Source organism: Delphinapterus leucas, chromosome 19 (genome assembly GCF_059928025.1).
Source record: "Delphinapterus leucas isolate spDelLeu-1000000601 "Yukka" chromosome 19, BTC_Dleu_Yukka2, whole genome shotgun sequence".
NCBI classification, from domain to species: domain Eukaryota; kingdom Metazoa; phylum Chordata; class Mammalia; order Artiodactyla; family Monodontidae; genus Delphinapterus; species Delphinapterus leucas.
In genome coordinates, this window is record NC_143147.1 from 62,135,874 (window position 1) to 62,157,351 (window position 21,478).

General features: G+C 50.1%; 1 long non-coding RNA gene and 1 other non-coding gene across 2 annotated transcripts; both read left to right on the forward strand.

Moving 5' to 3' along the window:
• Window positions 1–2,389, forward strand: LOC149746797 (uncharacterized). Its single transcript, XR_016389055.1, has 3 exons — window positions 1–257; window positions 404–522; window positions 1,733–2,389. It is a non-coding gene; the product is annotated as an uncharacterized LOC149746797 (long non-coding RNA).
• LOC115803077 (small Cajal body-specific RNA 16) lies at window positions 559–745 on the forward strand. The gene has a single exon (XR_004023701.1).
• Window positions 2,390–21,478: the final 19,089 nt, after the last annotated feature.

The window sequence follows — 21,478 nt, forward strand, 5'->3', positions numbered from 1 at the left end:
GAAGTGCGTATTCGGAGCGGCTTTGGCTCGGGATTAGGAAGAGAGTGGCGGCACGTGCTTTCTGGTGTCCGAGGGGATGTGCGCCCTCGCCCCCGACGGGTGGCCGACCCCCGGCCCGCAGGGTGATGCTGGCCCGCGGCGCCGGTTCCCTCCCCGGGCCGGGAACGAAGCTCTGGGGGCCTGGACTTCTGGGACCGCCCCCCGTATAGCAACTGCGGCTTGGACGGAGGAGAGAGAATGCAGGCACCAAAATCGGGGTGAGGGGCTTACTGTAGGAGGCGCTGCACCGCACAGAAAAGCCTTGGATTCCCCGGCTGGGGGGCCAGCATGAGTTTCTGCGGGTGTGTAAACATCCAGTGAGACTCATCCTCCTAGAGTACGTGGTATCACTTTCTTTTCCCAGGTATTTCTCAGGCAATAAGAGCTCTCCAGACCCCGGCGATTGGATGAAGGCATGCAGCCTTTCTTTGCTCCTTCTTGTCGGTGACCGTATTCGGAGTGACCTCAGTTTGGGGGATCCAGGTATGTCAAGCGTGGAGACGCAGTGTCCTGAGGCCGATGGTCTGGGAAGAGGCTCCTGTGTTGTTGAACCTGCCCAGTTGTGGGTGCAGCCTTGTACCAGGCAGCCCGACCCTGACCTAAAGTAAATTCCCAGGAGAGGTTTTTCCTGGGTTTTGAATTTGCAGTAACAGGTGTGAACATTCTAGCAGAAGTTTGATGATCATGTATGATACTGCAAACAGGATTTTCGCTGAAAGAAGAAAAGCTGTAAACAGTGTTGATGTTTTATTCAATAAATATTTTTTGATTCTTTGGCCACCCACCATGCTAATGTTAGGGATACAGAGATGTTACGGCCCTTGTTCTCAGGAAGCTACAGCCCAGTTGGGGAGATAAAATTAAGTGATCACCCTAAAGAGGGTATAATTCAATCCGAGGTGAGTGCTCTGAAGGAAAGCAGAGTCTAATGAGAATATGTGTTTCAAAGAATCTGATGGAGACTGGAAAGCTTTCCTGAGGATGAGACCCTTGAGCTGGACTCTGAAGGACTCAAGGATGAGTAGGAGTTTGGTGGGAAGGCCAGGGGACAGCATGTGCAAAGGTCCAGTGGGCTAGCGAGTATGGCTAGTGGAGGAACTGGAAAAAGGCCATTGTAGCCTGGAAAGCAAAGTGGAAAACGGTGTGAAACGAAGCTGGAAAGGTGAGGAGGGCCAGATGACACAGGGCCTGTGGCTTATGTTAGGATTTGGGGCTTTGTCCTGAGAATAGTGGGAGGTTAGTATGGGATTTAAACAAGAAGATGATGTACTGAAAATTAGAACTTCAGAAGAGCCCTGTGTGCAGAGCAGCACAGCCTAGCAGAACTTTCTGCGACGCTGGTCTCTAATCTGTGTCATCCTGTAGAGCAGGCCCCAAGCCTGGAGTGGAATTTTAATTTAAATGTAAATGGCCACATGCGCCTCGTGGCCGCTGTGTGGGACCGCGTAGCTCTGGAACCTGTTGGAGGGGGCAGTGACAGATCGTGGCACACAGATGCCCTTTCACTTCCTGAAGAAGGGCTGAGACAGGTTCCACTTTGGGGAGGATCCACACGCTGATCATTCTTGGGGATCTCACACAGTAACTGCTTGTGGAACTGCTTTTCGTTTTTATTTTCTTGGTGTGGTTCAGCCTGCTCCTTCATGAAGCAGCATATTCCTCCTTCTCCTACCTTTGCCTGTTTTGTTGTCAGCACACAGGTGGAGAAGTGATTCTTCAACTCATCGAAGTACCTACAGCGGTCAAAGCGTTACATCTCCACTTTGGAGGGGCTGTCAAGAAAAGTGGTCCCTGGTGTTCCAGGGTTTGGGATGCAGAGAGGTAGACGGCAGGAAGTGCCCTGGACCCCAGGAAGGAGCGTTTCCAGTGGAACCCGGCAGAATGCGGCCCTGTGAGGAAGTAAAGGCCGTTTCCAGCCAATGAAACATGTGACCAAAGGGAGGAAGTGTGAAAGTGCTTGAGAGGGTGTGGGGAACTCAAAAGTTGGGGGGAAACTGGGGAACTGTGCAGCGAGAGAAAGGGAGGAATAGGTAGGGATAGATGGGCTGGTGTTGAGTTATGGGGGGCTTTGTCAGAGTTCGGCTTGTTGTGCCCACTATGGGCCAGGAGGGCCCCACGTGGTGGTGGGCAGATGTCCAGGTGTGCCTGCAGTGGTGGGTTAGGAAGTCACTGGGGTGGAGCCCGTAGGTTCGGAAGGAGGGGGCTGATTGGTCGCTGCGGGGCACCGGCTGCATCGTATTCTTGGTGGAAGGTAGATTTTAGATCTTGGAGGGCATTTTATTGTGTTAACAGTCTTAAATTCTCTGAATATTCAGACTTGCTGAAGTCAAATAAAAACTGATGAAGTGTGCTTTTTTTGCAGGTGAGTTCACTGGAAGATTGTGTGTGTGGTGGGTGAAAATCTGCTGAGTTCGTTTCTGCCTGGTTCTGTGTGCCTGAAATGTAATTGTTTTGTTTTAGCACTTTCCAAGTTTGTTTGGTTTAACTCCTGTCTACATAGTTTTTGAGTGCTGACCTGTTTAATGCCCTGTTTTGTATGAGAATACAAATAAAAGGAGTCAGACCCCAAGGAGACTTTTCATACACGTTATGGGTTCCGTGCCCGGTGACCACGCACTGAGTGTGTCACCTCGGCCTCCGAGGGGGCACAGTGGGCAGCACAGTTCCCGACTGAAGAGTGACTCACAGTCACACACCCTCAGTGCTGCCAGTGCCCTGGACCAGTAAGTTAGTCCCTGAGCACCCCGACCCCAGGCTTCTCGGTGGGCGCAGAACCCCCCCCTCGCCAAGTCAGACTTGTTCGACTTCAGCAAGGCTGAATATTCAGAGAATTTAAAAGTTAACGCAATAAAATACCCTCCAAGATCTGAAATCTACCCCCCCCCCGACACCTAGTGTGTGCACATATCACAGGGTCAGGAGGCTTTGTTACAGAGGTTGGGGGCTCTGCTGGCACTAGCTGGGGCCATACTTCACAGCAGAGAATTCTCCCAAGTCCCACTGTCTTTGAATGTTTTGCCGTCTGTTAAGGTGCAGAAAGGAAAAACCAGCCTGTGTTTTGAGCTGTGATGGTGGTGGTTCTACACATAGTGCCGTCATCAGAGCGTCCCGTGCTATCTTCGTGTTGTGGTCAGGGCGTTACAGACAGTACGTACATTTTTTTATGCAGTGTAGAAGAGTTATCTTGGACTTTGGACCTAGTTGTGCCAGAGCCAGGTACCTGCCTGACATACTTGGTGACCCTCCCGACTTCACACTCACCTCATTCGTGCAGCTCATCTCCCGAGAGCGTGTGGCCCGCTAGTGCCCACCAAGGCCGAGATGTAGCTTTGCAACTTCAAGGCCAGCCTCTGGTGGGTCTTTATGGACCAATAACCTAAAAGGGCTGCAGGTGTCAGGGGAGGCACGGCCACCACGGGCAGTGCTGGGAACTGCAGCTCGTCAGCTCAGGTGACCCGGGCGGAATAGCGCTGACGGGCAGATGAAGCCACAGGCTCCACCGCTGGCCTGCAGTGTGACCTCGGGCAGGCCACTTCCCTGTTTGTCCCTCAGTTTCAGTAAAATGGGGACGATGGTCATAATTACGATGATTCCTGCCAGATGGCACTTGTGAGGGTTGGCTTAGCAGATTGTGTAAAGCGCTCAGACGTCTTAGCTGGCACATCATCGTGGTCATTTCCGTTCTTCCCTGGATTTTCGGTGCATTTTACAAACAAACATGGAAAGAAGGGCGTGTCAAGAGGACAAATCAGAAGAGCAGAGCAGATCCATAAAACCCAGGCCGTATATAGTCACAGCTCGGAATAAGCCGGGAGGCATAGAGGGCGCTGAGGACAGCAGGCAGGACTTTCTTGTAAAACCCACAGAACATAAAATTTACTATTTTAACCATTTTCAAGTGTGCGGTTCAGTTTGTTTGTTTTTTTTAAAGTACATTTACAATGTTGTGAAACCTTCAGCTCTTGCCTACTTCCAGAATATTTCCATCACTCCGAGAGGAAGCCCCCTCCCCCCAGCCCCTGGGCACCTCTGATCTGTTTTCTGTCCCTGGATTTGCTGATTCTGGACTCTGCACTTTGCATCCTTTTATCGTCCAGGCCTCCCCTAGGGTTCAAATAGGGCCTCCAGCCCCTTGCCCCACGTCACCCAGCCAGCTGGGGACTATAGAGTAGAGATTCTTAACCTTCTAAACCAGCAGAATCTGATTGGAATTAGGTTTATCCAAAAAGTCAGGTAAAGCGGGGATTAAAAAAAGCAGACATGTTACATACATTTTATTTTAATGTAAAATGGAAGAAGATAACATCCATTTGCTAATGTTTTGATAGGAAGCTGAGGCCTTTTATTTTTGGTGAGCATGGTCTAAACACTTTTAGGGAGGTCTTAAATATGCTTGCGAAGTAATCTGAGCAAATTCGTCTAGATTTTTATGACCCCCCCCAATCTTGTAGAGTTGTCCCGCTCACACCTAATTAAACAAATATTTTTAGCTTTATATAAGACTCCACAGTATTCAACTAATGGAAGAAATTTTCAATATTGAGGTATGGGGAAATCATTATGGCTTATACATGATTTAACATGAATTTTATGCTAACTACAATAGCCTGCTTGTGGCCTGTCAAACATACGTTGTATATCTGCTTTAGTCGTTAAAGAAAAAGGTGCATTGGCCAGAAGTAAAGAACGTCCATGTGAAAAATTAAGGTGGGGACTTCCCAGGTGGTCCAGTGGTAAAGAATCTGCCTTCCAGTGCAGGGGATGCAGGTTCGATTCCTGGTCGGGGAACTGAGATCCCTCATGCTGCGGAGCAACTAAGCCTACGCGCCACAAGCAGAGAGCCTGCGCTCTGCAGTGCTCTGCAACGAAAGATCCCCCGTGCCGCAACTAAGACCCAACGCAGCCAAAAATAAAGAAAGAAAGATGAAATGCCTCCCTTCCTGGGAGGCCAATGCTGGTACTCCTTCAATGATAAGACTCCCTTCCCAGGTGCCAAGGCTATACTGACTCACTGTGTACCTGCTGATATGTTTTTGTTTTGGGGTTTGTTTCTTTGTTTTTTTTGAAACCTTGAAGGACTGTATCCCTGACTTATTTAATGTTTTGTTTTGACAAGATACAAAACAATGCTGAAAACCCTGCTTCTGAGCAGTTGCTCAGTTATCTAAGAGGCCGTCTCCCAGGCTGTAGTCCTGTTTGGCTCAAATAAAATTTTTTTCTATCCCTATTATAGATTGTTAATTGGTTATTTCTGTCGACACAATTTAGATTTGTTTTTATCTCAAGTAGGAGCAACACTTCTGTTTGTTTTACAGTATTTCACCAGTCTGCGTCATCCTTTATTAAGTCATGTATTATTGAACAAGGTCAGCTGGCACGCACAGGTTTGGGAACAAATACAAGTGGCTTTGGCAAGGCTTCAGCTCATGTGATTGGAGCAGAAGCCTGGGTCCTCCCAGCGAGGAGCGTCAGCCTTTGGTGTCCGAGTTTCCTGGAGACCGTGAGGACTTTCCCTGAAGACCAGAGCCTCAGAGGGAGGGGGAGAGAGGTGTCCTGGGCGGAAACCGGAGGAGCTGCTCCATGGCCCCGGCTGTGCTCGCTGGTGGCCACTGTCGACAAAAATGAACCAATAGGCGGTTAAAAAGAGAAACAGGATTTTATTCAAGCCAACCTGAGGATTACAACCCAGGAGACAGTTTCTCAGAAATCTCTGAGGGGTGCTTCACTTCTTAGACGTCGAAGGCACAGTCATATGTATTTTTGAGATGAAATGACACACGTTTTACAGAGTTCACCAACGGTACATAGTCCAGATCTGCACGTCGGAGGCAAGCAGCAGGTCACCATGACCCCTGACAGGGTTAGGAAAGGAATGTTCTTAAGGAATTCATTGCTGGTGTCTGAAGAAAGGAAGAAAAGTTGATCTTTATGGTTGAGTAGACATTCCTGCCTTTGAGGAGGTCTGGTTAACGTATACACTGCCCATTAGGGAGGGCCCAACCTGGGCAGGGAGTATGTTATGCCTACATTTTCTTGTCCTGCCTCAAAAACATAAATTTTACTCCGTCACGGCCCTTGGTGGCACTGCTGACCACAGGCCGGGTCAGAAACAAACCAGCCACCTGCCTGGCAGTTCTGTTCAGAGGCCTACACAGTCTCTCTGTGAGCTGTAGCAACACATAAATCACGTGTTCCTTAAGCAGCGGAGAGGCATGGGAAGGAGCTGATGGTCCCCTGCCCCACCCCAGTTCAGGCCAGGACAACCTGTGGCCTGTGTGGGTCCTTGTGCACCATTCTCCAGGCTCGGGCAAACACGCATGATACACATGTTGTTACGTATGTGGTTTCCAGAGTTATCTCGGCATTCAAGGCCCTCCAGAGCCTGCGCCACCGGCTTCGTCAATCTGACCTCCTGGGTCAGCGCCTTTGTCCGCACGCAGACGCCCTGCTCGGGCCATTCTGGTCAGCCCAGCCTGAGACACCCCACGTGTTCTCACTTAAGCAGAGCCCACCTGTCCTTTGAGACCAGCTCTGGTCCCAGCTCACAGTTTCCTCTCTGTGGCTCTTTAGTGCCAATTCTCTGTCCTACTCACCTGACCCATCTTGTGCCACCTGGGGCTGTCTGTCCTGCGCCTTTTCATGACGTCCAGCTGCCCTGCATCTGGCCCCTCTTTCTCAAGACAGGACATTGCCAGCCTCCTCAGGCTTATGGGGAGGACAGGTTTGCAGTGAGAGCCTTTGCCCCTTTCCTCCCACTGACAGGAGAGAGGGCGTGGTACCCCAGGTGAACGCCCAGAGTTGGGGGGGTGGGCTGCTGGAAGCAGAAACCAACATCTCGTCCCCAGCTGGGTGCTTGCTAAGCTGTAGACCCTGCCAGCCCATCCTGGTGCCGCCACCAGGATGTGGAGAGAGAGTCCTGGGAGAGGTTGACAGGCCTCCCCTGAAGGTGGGGTGTACTTGAGCACAGAGCCTGGTGCTGGCTCTCACCTGGGGAATTCCAGGACCAGAGAGTTCTGCAGTCACCCTTCGAGGCCAAAAGGGACAGGGGTATAGTGGCTTTGGGATGAAGAAGACAGTTACTGTGGTCAACTGAATAATGGCCCCCAAAGATGTCCACACCCCAACCCCCAGAACCTGTGAATATGTCACCTTACAAGGCAAAAGGGGCTTTGCAGATGTGATGAAGTTAAGAAATCTGGGATGGAGGCCATCATGGACTAGCCACGTGGGCCCAGGGTCATCACAAGGGTCCTTATCAGAGGGTCAGAGACAGAGAGGAGATGTGATGCTGAATTTGAAGGGGGTGGAAGGGGCCACGTGCCACGGAGTGTGGCGGTCTCTAGAAGCTGGAAAGGGCAAGGAAATGGCTTCTCCCCTGGAGCCTCCAGAGGGAACAGTCCTGTGGGCACCTAGATGTGTCACACTTAGCTCCAAGGGCATTTGGAAAGCACAGCCTTTTACCTGGCTGTTCCTGTTGGGGGCGTGGCAACTGGGAGAGGTCTCTGCTCGATGCCTTGCAGAGCATTTGGAGAGCTTGCTGGGGGTTGGAAGGGCCAGGCAGCAGCTGGCACTCAGGAAATGATGTTTGCTGAAGCAGCGGACCTGCTTCTCTGTGTCATTCTTTTCAAAGTGTCCCCTCTGAAGGCCGAGCACATCTATACCTGTAACAGGAACCTTGCAGACTGGCAGTGATTAACTGAATGTCGGGACCCTTTGCTTTGATTTGACAAACAACGTCATCATGCAGTGGCACGGCTTTTGCAGAAATTATGACCCAGAGGGGGAAACAAGCCTGGGAATGCTTGGCGTGCGGCCTGGTGGTTAGCTGGGTGATTTCCGCTCATCTTAACCAAATCTCTTTACCCTCTTTCAGTCCAGTGGCTCAGAGAGGCCCAGGAGAACCTGGCAAAGCCCTGTCACCCCTCTGATTGGCCTGGCTTTCCTCACTCAGGGGTCAAGGGGCACAAGCAAGCCCAGGGTCCAGCAGACAAGGGCTGCCTTCCGTACCCACCAGGCAGGACACTTCCCCTAAGGGCCCCGGCAGTCCTGGAGTTTGAATGCCACAGTGTCCTGGGAAATGTGCACCTTTGTGCCTGACACTCCCAGCACACCCCCTTTTGGGGGAGGAGAGCGTCCTACCCTGGCTGTGAGAGCTGGACCCCAGCCCGCTGCTGCGTTCCCTCTCTCATCCGCGACACGGCAGGGGAGCACTTCCGACGTGGCAGGTTTCCTGTGCACTGTCTCATCTCCTCCCCGCGACAGTCATACGAAGCAGGGACCATGACTTTCATCTCCATTTTGCAGATGAGAAACTGAGGCCTCGAGGTCAGGGAAACAGAGCTGGCAGGTGGCAGAGCCAGAACCTGAACCCTGAGTGGACGCTCTCTACTCTGCACACTCAAACCCCAAGCCCCGCTCCAGAGTAGTCCAAGCAGGGCTGCCGGATTTAGCAAATCAAAGCAAAGAAGGTCGCCCAAGTTCGGTTTGAATTTCAGATAAACAAGGAATTTTTTTTTGAGTTTAAGTATGTCCTGAATAGTGCATGGGATATACTTATAAAAAATTCTGTGTTGTTATCTGAAATTCAGATTTAATCAGGTATTCCCTATTTTACCTGGCAACCCTAACTGCAAGGCAAAAGCCAGCACGTAGTCCTGTGTGAGCCAGTGGCCGTGGGACAGGGAGGGTACCGCCAGCATAACATCGATGTGCAGGGTGAGGGCCAGGATGTCGAGTCTCTGCGCGTGGGCACCCATTCTGGAGAACAGGCCTATCAGTCTCCGGGGCCGGCCCCAAGCTCTCCTCAAGCAAAGGCGGAGCAGCGTGTGGCCTGCGGCGCCTGAGGAATTGCTTGCGCGTGCGGAGAGAAAGGTGGCCTTGGGGATGCTCAGCGGGGAGGCAGAGGAGACCAGGTGTGTTGGATTAGAGTTTGCAGTGCCAGCTGGTCCACTGTGTAAGGTGGGCTTTGAAGAGCCGGCCTGGGGCCCTGCAGCTGTGGCAGCCGGCAGGACCCACCGAGGAGCCAGGGCCAGGACACGAGTCCCACCGTGGCCCTGATAGCTCTTGGTGGTGTTGGGCCCAGGTTGCAGCTGTGTCTCCAGCTGTGCAGGCAGACGGCACGGCCCTCAGGAGCACCTGTGCAGGAGCCTCCTGCAAGTGTGTGGGCCAAAGCCCCGTTATCACCCGCACCCTCTGGTAATAGAAGCTACCTTGTCTTATGTGGTTACCACGGCTGGGGACTCTGACCACTTGACCTCATCGAATCCTCATAGAACCCAGGAGGCTCCTGCCATTAATAGTTTTACAGATGGAGACGTGCTCAGAGAGGTTAAGTAACTTCGCTGAGACCACAAAGCCAGTGAGTGGCAGAGCTGGAGCTTGAAGCCCCTATCACTAAGCCCTTGCTTTTAACCACTGAACAACAGAGCGCTCTTCATAAGGCTGGGGGCCCTGAGAGAAAAGGCTTTGAAGGGGTAGACAGAACATCCATCTGCACCACATAAAATGCTCCTGCCTGGGTTTGAATAAGGCTCCCCCATCACGGACACACATCTCAGGATGTACTGAGGTGTGTAGCTGCTTAACCAGCCTCAGCTTATATTTTAGATCAACAAATGAAATTTAGGGACTTCCCTGGTGGTCCAGTGGTAGAAAATCCACCTTCCAGTGTAGGGGACGCGGGTTCGATCCCTAATGGGGGAACTAAGATCCCTCATGCCGCGGGGCAACTAAGCCTGTGCACCGCAACTACTGAGCCCACGCGCTCTGGAGCCCGCGTGCCACAACTAGAGAGAGGTCCTCGCGACGCAGCGATAGATCCCGCATGCCTCAACTAAGACCCCACGCAGCCAAAAAATTTTTTCAAAAAATAAATAAAATAAAAATTAAAAAAAGTTTAAAAACAAATGACATTTACCAAGAGGTCCCCGTCAGCCCACCAAACACTCTTCCTGGGAGCTCCTGACCTCCCCTCTCTGAGGGGAGAGGGTCTGTCTTTAGACCTGCAGGAGGGTTGGCAAAGCCATGCCTAGGAGCGCCCTCTGCCCCGGTGTTGGTGGCAACCTTGGAGGAGGTTGCCTCAGAGCCACTTGGGAGAGGCAGTGTGACACTGCATGCAAGTGCACATGTGCTGCACAGTTCACATCCCAGGCCCAGCTCTTTCTAATGAGATTTAAGTGAGGATTAACAAGTAAAGCATGTTGAAGGCACTAGAAGTACCAGCTCTCCTAGGGAGGTTGACAGAGTGACTTGGTAAGCTAGCTATTGCTTTTCACGGTTGAGAAAAGCCCTCATCATCAGGGGCTCATGTGACCTCCCTTCACCCTGCAGGAGGCCGCCTGTAGCTTCTGGGATGGACTCTATTCATTTATTTATTTACTTATTGTTGGCTGTGTTGGGTCTTTGTTGCTGTGCACTGGCTTTCTCTTTGCGGCGCGCGGGGGCTACTCTTCGTTGCAGTGCGCGGGCTTCTCATTGCGGTGGCTTCTCTTGCTGCAGAGCATGGGCTCTAGGAGCGTGGGTTTCAGTAGTTGTAGCATGGGATGGACTCCTTTTGATTCCATGTGAGGCAGCCCAGTCCAATATGGATATAATGTGAGCCACACCAGTAATTTTAGATTTTCGGTAGCCACATTAAAATAAGTAAAAAGAAACAGGTGAAATTGATTGTAATAATATACTTAACTTAATATAACAAAACTATTGTTTCAGTATACAATATAAAAATTATTAGTGAGAGTACTTGGGTTTTTTGGGGGTTTTTTTTGCGGTACGCGGGCCTCTCACTGTTGTGGCCTCTCCCGCAGCGGAGCACAGGCTCCGGACACGCAGGCTCAGCGGCCATGGCTCACGGCCATGGCTCACGGGCCCAGCCGCTCCGCAGCATGTGGGATCCTCCCGGACCGGGGCACGAACCCGTGTCCCCTGAATCGGCAGGCGGACTGTCAACCACTGCACCACCAGGGAAGCCCGAGTACTTGTTTTTTTAAACTGCGTCTTCAAAATCCAGTGTGTATTTTACACTCACAGCTCATCTGGGTTTGCACCAGCCCCGCTCCAAGTGCTCAGTGGTCACGTGTGGCTGCCAGCATGGAAGGTGCACCTCTAGGGCCTGTAGGATAGCCAAGCCCATGCCCTGATTCTTGGGGATGTACAGGGAGGGAGGGAGTGAGATTACACTGCGGAGGCTGGCTTTTCTGTCCGTGGTGTCATTTAATCTTCAGAGCAACCTCAGGAACTAGGTATTATTGTGCTTAATTTTTAGAGGCTCAGGCTTGCCTGAGGTCACTGGACAAATTGCTCCCCCTTCAGCCTTCTGGCTGGTCAGCTTGCTCAGGGTTTTTGCTGCCAGGACATCTGGTCAGTTCCATTCAAGGCCAGCCTGCCCTCCCAGACCATCTCCCCGGATGCTCTCCAGGGTGGGATGCATGCGAGCCTGGGGAGCTTAGCACTGGGCTCTCACCCGGCTGAAAACGTATCTGGAGGCTGAAAGCAGACTGGCTCCATACGGCTTTTTTGTGAAAGGAGCCTCTGGGGACTGAGCCTCCCCCCATGTCCCCTGATTTAAGCCCTTGCTCCACGGCCCACCCACCTCGTGGTTACAAGCGTCCCGAGGACAGCTGGTGCGTTACTATCCAACCTATGCATTTCGCCGGGCACTTGAAGGGCCTCTGTGATTACCGTCACTCTGCGGGGCGGCCAGAACCAATTTCCTGAGGATGATAGATTTCTTCTCATTTGCTGCTCTCAAGCTGCGGTTCCTTCTGTGTCTGGGAGCAAAACACTTTCAAAAGAGGTCGTCTCCTGGGACTAACCCCCGGGGGAGGGGGCTTTGGAAGGGGAGTTGTCCCGGGCAGCACCCACCCGGCCCCTTCTGCCCGGTGGTAGGGATGACTGCCCCCACCCCCCAGGCTCAAGGGAAGCCAGGCTTGGGGAAGGGAGAGGAGAGAGGGGTGGGCTGGTGGGGGGTGGGTAGCGAGGCTGGGAGGGGGTGTGGAGGAGATGGGAGTGGAGGGTGGGAGGGATAGGAGTGGAGGGATGGGAGGGGTGGGTGGCAGGGAGTGGACGGTGGGAGGGTAGGGTTGTGATGGTGTGGGGGGGGAGTGGTGGGAGGGGCGGGGAGTGGTGGGAGGGGCGGGGAGTGGTGGGAGAGCAGCAGCCCGTAGCTCCTGCTTGGATGTCCTCTGGGGGGTGGTTCTCAACTATGGTTGCATGTCAGAATCACCTGGAACTTTAAAGATCACCAGGCACCACCCACAGAGATACTGAATTTAAGGGTCCGGGGTGTGGCCTGGGATCCAGCTGTTTAGAAGTTCCCCGGGTCATTCTAATGCACTGGATTGAGGCACTGTCTGTCCTGCAGGTGTGAAGAGACAGAGACAGTCCCTTGTCTAGAGAAATTGTCCAAGACTTGAAAATGGGCAAAGTGATACTGGGCGTGCCGGGTGCAGCTCATCCCCAGGGGTTGCCTTGTTCTGGCCGAGCCTGGACCCTTGTCTTTCTCTTGACAAGGCTACGTTACAGCTCGATGGGGGAGAAGTTGAGCTGTAGAAAATGGAAATAATTCTTGTCCACAACAATGCAAATGCATTTTGTCCCGCAGAGATACAATTGGTTTCTGTCATCTGGAGAAGATGACCTCAAACATTACATTTTATTGCCCCATTGACCCGTTTTGCATCTCTTAGCAAATTCGTTCTGGCGTTTCTGACTGCCTCTATACATGGCTGATTTTCAAATTTTCCTTTCAACTGGTCTTAATATCTTATCGGTTCCCTCATTAATTAATGAGTTGGAAACAGTTACTTACATATGTCCGTTTTATATGTGAAAGTCATGTTTTCAACTTTTTGAACATTATAATGTAGTCCCCCTGAGCGTGAGCGGTGTGCCCCTCCCTTCCTGCTTCCTCAGCCCCTACACGCCGTCCCGCCGTCTCCATCACCTTGTGCTGCCTGACCTGCCTGTCTGCCCAGCTATACTCAAATGTATGCACATGAAGTTGTTCATAGTATTTATATATAATTTTTAAATCTCTCCTACATCTGGAGTTGGATCCCCTTTTCCATTCCTGATAGTGTTTGTCTTTTTACCTTTTTTCTTGATTTTTTTCTCAGCTAGACTTTTTCTTTTTTCAGAACTTTTTCAAAGAAAAAACTTGTTTTATTGATGCCGTCTCTTTGTTTTCTATTGACAGTTCATGAATTTTTGCTTTCACCTTCGTTATGTCTTTTATCTCACTTTCTTCAGCGTTACTCTGCTGTCTTTTTTTTCTAGCTTCTTGAATTGCCTGCTCAGCCCATATTTTCCACCTTTCTTATTTTTAGGGGTTTCCGGCGCCCTTTAAGTACCATGTTAGCTGCATCTCCCATGTTCTGATGACCTAGTGGACACACATCCTATGCACTTCTGTGGCCCCCTTCCTTTTTTTAAAATTAATTTTTAAATTTGTTTATTTATTTATCTATTATTTTTTGGTCATGCGGCATGTGGGATCTCAGTTCCCTGACCAGGGATGGAACCCTCACCCCCTGCATTGGAAGCACGGAGTCTTAACCACTGGACCACAAGGGAAGTCCCCTGGTGGCCCCTCATCTTACTCCGGCTGCTGCCAGCACTTCTGCCCAGAGCAGGCATCCAAGTGGAGAATAAAGAAGCTTCAGACCCCTTAAGTCATGGCCTTGGAGATCACAGTATCACTTCTGCAGCATCCTATTGTCAAAACAAGTCACGGGGCCAGCCCGGATCCGAGAGAGAGGGAAATAGACTCGACCTCTTGTCAGAGAGTGACAAAGAATTTTCCATCGTCTTCCATCCAGCACCACAATGAAAATACTGCCCATCTAGTCTATTTATATAAAGTTCAAAACAGACAAAACAAATCTACAGGAATAAATAGGTGAATAGAGGTTGCTTCTGGGGGTTGGGGCTGGGGATGGACTGAAAAACTATACAAGGGGATTTTCCAGGGTGCTGGCAAGACTCTATAGTGAGTGGGGGGGGTGTCAGTTACATGGGTGTATATGTATTTGTCAAAACTCATCAAACCGGACACTTAAAAGCTGGGCGTTTGGGCTTCCCTGGTGGCGCAGTGGTTGAGAGTCCGCCTGCCGATGCAGGGGACACGGGTTCGTGCCCCGGTCCGGGAAGATCCCACGTGCCGCGGAGCGGCTGGGCCCGTGAGCCATGGCCGCTGAGCCTGCGCGTCCGGAGCCTGTGCCCCGCAACGGGAGAGGCCACAAAAGTGAGAGGTCCGCATACCGCAAAAAAAACTGTGCGTTTTACTATATATAATTATACCTTAATAAATAAATAAACAGGCAACAACACATACTGCACAGCTATCTTAGCCTTAGTTCCCCTCCCCTCAACACACACACACACACACACACACACACACACACACACACACTAACCAGAGAGCCAGAGACAAAGGTTTATTTATTTGAGAAGTAATCCCAGTGAGCAGGAGCGAGGGGTATGGGGAGTGGAACAGGGGAGGTGGGAAAATCAATGTAAGACGCATCGTCAGTTTGGTGCTGCCAGTGGCGACTGGAGCTTGATTTCACCAGCGCCTTCTCAGGAGCCTTATGAAATGTACCTCAGAACTGCCTGCCTGGAAGGACAGAGGTGAAGCATTTTTCCATTGGCTCCTGCCCCCATGGTCCAAGTTGACTTTTTGGCATTAACTCCCTGGTACTGAAATGGAGCAGGACCCTAGGGTCCTTGCCTCCCATGTCCTCAGCCTGCCTTTTGTCTGTGGAAAAGCTTTGGCCAAAGAATAAGTTTAATCAGAGAAGTGAGAAAATACAGAGGCAAAGGAAAACAGTCCAGCAAGACTAAATAATAATAGTTTAGTCACTAAGCAAATTCAAGGACCTTTAGTTCCTCCTCAAGGACTGTAGATAATATTCTGAGCCATATCCTCTGAGCTGTCTTATAGATACTGAAAGCCCCACCAGGTGGAAGAAGTTAACTACGTGACGACCAGGCTGTAGCCATGACATGGCTACATGACATGACAGCCAAGCTGCCACAATTCTGAGAATTGGCCTCAAGGAAATGGGAGAAAACCGACCCTGGAACTGAAGATGAACTGTAGTTAAAACAGTCAAGATGATGCTGGTCAGACCACCGATGAACAATTTCAAGATGCCTGTCAGAGCTGACTGTGCTGTTTCTACATGTAGCCCCCTCCCTCCTTCTATAAAAGCTCTTGCCCACTGATTGTCGGTTGGGGGGAGTTGGCCCTCCCCCATCCCAGTTGCTGGCCTTTGAAGTAAAGCAAACTTTCCATTCCACCAGGCTTGCGTCTTCATTGGCTTTTGAGCAGTGAGCAGCCAGACCCCACTTTCAGTTACAGTACTTTGGGTTTGTTCCCAGCTGTGATAGCCAGCTCCGAGATGGCCCCCAATGATTCTTGCTCGTGCATTCACGGCTCTGTGTGGGGTCAGCGCCCTCTAGCACTTGTGGACACAGCACCATGTATGGCCATCGATTTGGTGCATCCACCACATCCTGGAGGACAGCGCACTTGTGCCGCAGGATGTTAACTCCTTCTTAGGTGCCTTTGATAAGCCTCTAATGAGCCATCCTACTGTTCTCTGAGTCCAGATGCTTCCACATGATGGAGTATCTGGTGAGACCAGTGGATCTGATAGTGGTCGCCTGTACATTATCACATCTCCTTTGCCTCTGGGAGTTGGGAGTGGGGATTGATTGGGACAGAAGGGAACCTTCTGGGGGGATAGTAGTAATGCTCTATATAGTGATAGAGGTTTGGGTTACAGTGTATGAATTTGTCAAAACACAGCGAATATGCACTTCAGATCTGGGCGTTTCATTGTGTGTAAATTTTACCTCAAAAGTAAAAACTATAAATAAATAGCTCTAGCTAATGATACGTGTGCTGAGTTATTTAGGGGAAGTGTACAGATGACAGCAATTTACTTTGAAATGCATCAAAAATAAGGTGCATGGATAGATGGATGTGGGGATGGACAGATAAAGCAAGAGTAATAAAATGTTAGTGGTAAAACTAGGTGATAGACATATGTGTTCACTGTTTAATTTTCTCAACTTTGCTGTATATTTCAGAACATTCGTAACAAAATGTTGGAAAAAAGAGTGGGAAGCAGCTAGTGGTGAGAACCCAGTGGGTTCACTTCCATCTAGTGAGTTCATCACAATGACACAGGAGCACAACAAATTGGGGATGGATTTGAGCTGGTTCTGATCTCCTCGAGGGTTTGATATGTAGGTGAGTCAGGGCTGCAGGGAGCCATAACTGGGAGGAAGACTTTTTAATCTTGCAAAAAAATTTTTTTTGCAGCAACATAAATAGCCTAAATTATGTCCACTTGGGGGTAAGGTGTTTTAACCTACTCTTTGGGGAGGCCATGTAATGAATGAAAAACACTGGTCTGGACTCAAACAAATCCAATTTTTAGCTTCAGCTCTATTACTTATGAGCTAGGCTGCCTCAGGCAAGTCACTGGACGTTGCTGTTTCAGTCTCCGTCTCTCCATGTATACTGGGGTCATAGTTATGCCCACCTCGGAGGTAAGGTTGAATCCTGTCTTTAAGACAGTTTGTGTCTGGTACAAGTATGTTCTCAATAAATAGTAGTTTTTATTCCTCTACATAGGTAAGTAGAGACACTTGCCCAGAAATATTTGATTTTGTCTGGAACACAACTCAGAAGGATAATAAGCGTAGGGTTTTGAACCGGGAAGACATCTCATCAAGTACCGTATTTCTGACATGTGGTTATTCAAAGATTCTCTACATCTACTGTTTCTCAGCTTCTTTGATTCTCAGTGGAGCTTGAAAAGAAAATCCACCCCATCTCACCATGTTTTACAGCACGTCGGTGTCACCATATTATTCGCTATGTTTCTTCTCCCGTCTTTCTTTCAAAACAGCAGTCACAGGACGAGTAGCCTGTACATGTGTCATAAATTCTTTCTCCCTCCTGTCGATTTCTTGGCAAGCGTCTGATTCCATTATGACATGGAGAATCACCTTCGGGCCGCAGGAGGCTCACTGAGTTGCTGTGATGCCAGGGCATTTATTCATCATCCTCTCCCATGCTGCTTCCAGCCTTGTCACTCAGCACAACAAATACTTAATGGATCCCAACTCCTGCGAGGCTTCGCATTTCACAACCAGGAGGCTCTGCAGTGGGTCTGCTCTTTCCCGCGTTCGTGAAAAAACTGGCAGAGGGATAATCGGAAAGTTTTATTCACCCATCTCCTTCTTCTCATCTGGAAGGGCTTCCAGACACACATGACTTATTTATATTCTCACTCTGAGAGAAGCTTGCTCCACGAATGCCTGCTGGGTAATTGAAATGACGGTCTTCAGAATTTTTCCACTTCCTGTCATTACGTGTTCTGTTGTCAACAGTGGCATTCCTGAAGGATATACTGCTCTTGCGAGCACTTGCTGAGGTTTTCCAAGGGTCTGCAGGAGCCATTTTGACTTTGTTTACCGTGGCTGTCTCTTGTGGTTACTAGATATGGTGATGTGCTAGAGGGTACCCAGCGGCGCTCAGGAAGAGCCCTTGTGGATAGAGAATGATGGAAACATTGTAATAGGGAAGAAACTTTGTATTCTATTACAAGTTCATCACTAAAGGGATGTTGCCTATAAGCTTAAATTATACATAATGGCCCACCTCTGGGAACCCTGCCTCCCAGGTAATGAGCATTAAGCTAAAATACCTCTGTTTAGCTCACAAGAAACATGCTGACCAAGCCCACCTGTGAATGACTGCAAGAAGGAAGAAATGAACACGTCCCCTCCAGAGGCTGACCGGAACCAGGAAATGTTTGACTTTACTCCCTCCTCTTTTAGTATAAAAGAAGCCTGAATTCTAACTCAGGCAAGATGGTTCTTTGGGACACGAGTCCACGGTCTGCTGGCTTTCTGGATAAAGTTGCTACTCCTTTACCCCAACAATTTGTCTCTCAAGTTATTGGCCGGTGTGTAGTAAGCAGCACAAGTTTGGACTCGGTAACAACATCTTTCTGCACACTTTTCTCCATGGTTTTTCTATTCTTTTTTCTTTATTGCAGCTATGATGGTTTGCCAGAGACAGAGGTCAGTGTAGCAGAGGGATGAGCACACAGGCTCTTGAGTCAGACAGCCCTGAGTTCAAATCCTGGATCCCCAACTGTAGTCGAGAAGATCTTTGCTTCTAATTCTTTACTCACTCCCAGTATCAGAATTAGAAATTGTCGCCCTTTTGGCACGTGACTTTGCAGCCCCTCCCGCTAGAGTGGGCAGAGTACGTGGGATGTGGAAGCCTGGTCCAGCCGAGGGCTTCAGAGGTGCCGTCTGTCCTGCCTACGTGTCCTCCATCTACCCTGAGAAGAATATGCCCTGGGAGACTGTTGCATCCCAGAACGATGCAGATGGACCCCACCTGAACCCATCCTGCAGCCTGGAGATAATCCCAGCCAACCCAGAGAACTGTGAGTAAGAAAAACAAATGTTGGGGACTTCCCTGGCAGTCCAGCGGTTAGGACTCGGTGCTGTCACTGCCAGGGGCCCTGGTCGGGGAACTAAGATCCCACAAGCCCTGCAACATGGCCAAAAAGAAATGGTAGCAGGGTTGGTTCACTTTTCTTTACAGTACCAGAGAGTAAATAGTTTGGGGTTTGCAGGCCGTCAGTCTCTGATGCAGCTCCCCAATCCTGCCATTGTGGTACGGGAGCAGCCACAGACAATGTGTAAACAAATGAGTGAGGCGGGTCTAATAAAACTTTATTTATGGACACTGAAATTGAAATGTCATATAATTCTCTCATGTCACAAAGTATTCCTCTTCTGGGTTTTTGGGTTTTTTTAAACGGTTTAAAACTGTGAAAGCAATTCTTAGCTGTGGGCCATAGAAAACAGGTGGTGGCTAGATTTGGCCCACTGGCTACCGTTTGATTCCCCTCCCTGCCAATTTTCAATTTTTTCATCATCAGATGGAGGTAACGATAGAATACTTCTCTCTGGGGAAATGAAGTGATGTATAGGGATGGCTTTGATGATAAGCGTTTAATCTATTGTGGTTAATCATGATTAATTCTGAGGAATCATTATGATTTTATTCTACAGTTCCGTCATTCTAGTAGAGGGCGGGGAGGAGTGCTCTTCCTTTCAACCCAAACCAAGAGACGGAGTCATTCCCTTGCAAGCAAATCAAACAAGTGGGGCTCCGAGGGGATGGCTCTTAGAGTTGGGGATCCTTATAAGCAGAGGCCGCAGGCAGCTCACTCCCAGATGGGCTTTTGCAGATCTGCAATCTTCTCCGCTCCCTGCTCTCGGAACAGACTGAGGCACACAGGAGGTGTGCCCAGGGGAGCTTGGCCTGGGTCCTCTGGAGTATCATGTGTATAAAACATAGAAACAGATGTCTGCTTCCACCTGGAATATTCTGAGGGCAGGAATGTGGCCGGAGCAGCTGTTGGAGGCTGGGCAAGTAGGGACTATGAGGCAGTTGCCAAGGAATTAAGGATATGGGGTCCCCCAACCCATATCTTCACAGTTCTTAGAAGGCATTGTAGAGGCCCTCATTGCCTCCTATGGTTCCATGCCAATGACAGTGAAGAGGCGGGAGTCATAGACCGCCCAGACTGCCCTCAAGTGGACCACTGGGGAAGGGTCTGGGGTGATACATGGGCGTTCCTTTCAGAGGGCGTCCTCGGCAATGGAGATGATGTCCAGCGTGAGTCTGAACAGCCCCCTGGAAAACTCGGGGAGTGATGGTCTCCATGGAGACCACCTTGAGAGCAGAAACTACCTGGGGCAGATGGACCAGACCAAGTCAGAGTAGATGGGCACTGAGTCCCTTCCACTCCTGTCTCAGAGCCACGGCTGGGCTGGGCTGGGGGACTGGGACCCGAAAGCTTTGAACTGGACGTGAGGCAGTGATTTAAAGCCAGCAGGATTTGTAATGACTGAAAGCGATCAAGAAACAGTGGGGATCTGCCTGGCTATCGGTAGGAGAAGGAAAGCAGAATTTGACAGAGTGCGGCTAACAGCATTGATTAGAGAAAGTGTAAAACCATTTTGTTTATAGCCCCGAGTCTGAGACTGCTCAGCAAACCAGCCACGCAACTGATTACAATCTCCATGTTTTCCCCTCACCCCAGCTCCCCAGCTCCCCTGCCTTTGGCGAAATGTTACAAGCCAGTTATACCTTTTTGCCAAAGGAAGGAAGGAAAAAGAAAGAACGGAGAGAGAGAAAGAAAGAAAAGCACCGTTGGAGGGCTATTTGCAAGGACACACTGAGGCCCAGGGTGCACCATTTATCATGGGAACTCCCCTGAGTTAGATGTAACCTCGGTTCCCTTTCCACTCTAGTGATTCGACTTCAGATTATGACCCACGTGGCTTATAAAACCATGGAAACACAGCTAAAAAGAGAGTTTACACTTCTGAGCTCAAATGAACCAAATGTTTGCTTCCTTTTTGGGTCTTTTCCCTGCTTTTCCCCTTAAAAGTTCCCAGTTTGAACTTCATCTTCTCTACCAGCATGGTTTAAAGACTCATTTCCTGAGGTACAACCCTTAACTAATGGAGATCTGAGGTTCCCCCCAGCCTGAATGAAACGCAAATTAAGTCACAAAAAATAAAGACATATTCTTTATGTCTTAATATGATGGTATAGTCTTTGTATGTCTTTTTTTTCTTTTATTTTTTTTGCGGTACATGGGCCTCTCACTGTTGTGGCCTCTCCTGTACGGAGCACAGGCTCTGGACACGCAGGCTCAGCGGCCATGGCTCACGGGCCCAGCCGCTCCGTGGCACGTGGGATCTTCCCGGACCGGGGCACGAACCCGCGTCCCCTACATCGGCAGGCGGACTCTCAACCACTGCGCCACCAGGGTAGCCCAATGCTTTCATTTTTTACATTGATGTCTCTGATCCAAACTGGATTAATCTGTGTGTAAGGAGGGAGGTGAGAGGCACGGTTTTAAAACAAATGCGTGTTCCCCTGAATCGCGTGATGCCGCAGCTCCCAGCTTCCCGCCTCCATTTCACACGTGACAGGTAATGTTCACTTGGGTGATCCCCGACCCCGTGAGCCTGTGCAGGGCTGAGCAGGTGGCTGGAGGCTCAGGGGAGTGGACGGGACACAGGCTCGGAGGGAGGGCCCTTCTCACAAAGACAGTGGAGGAGGTAGGAGGGGGAGGCATTTTCCAAGGAAAGTAGCAGAAAGAGAAAAGCAGGTGCTGAGAACTGAACTCTGGGGCACTGCCTGGGCTAGGAAGTGCGAACAGGAAAGAGCACCCTCAGGGTAACAGGCTGGTTGGAGGGTTAAGGGAAGAATGGAGTAGGTTAACGTAGCAGCAGTCTGGCCAAATATCACACAGAAGGACAGCCCAACAGCTAGAATTGCTTCTGCTGCATCCAGGATCTCATCAACATTTTGGGGGTAGCT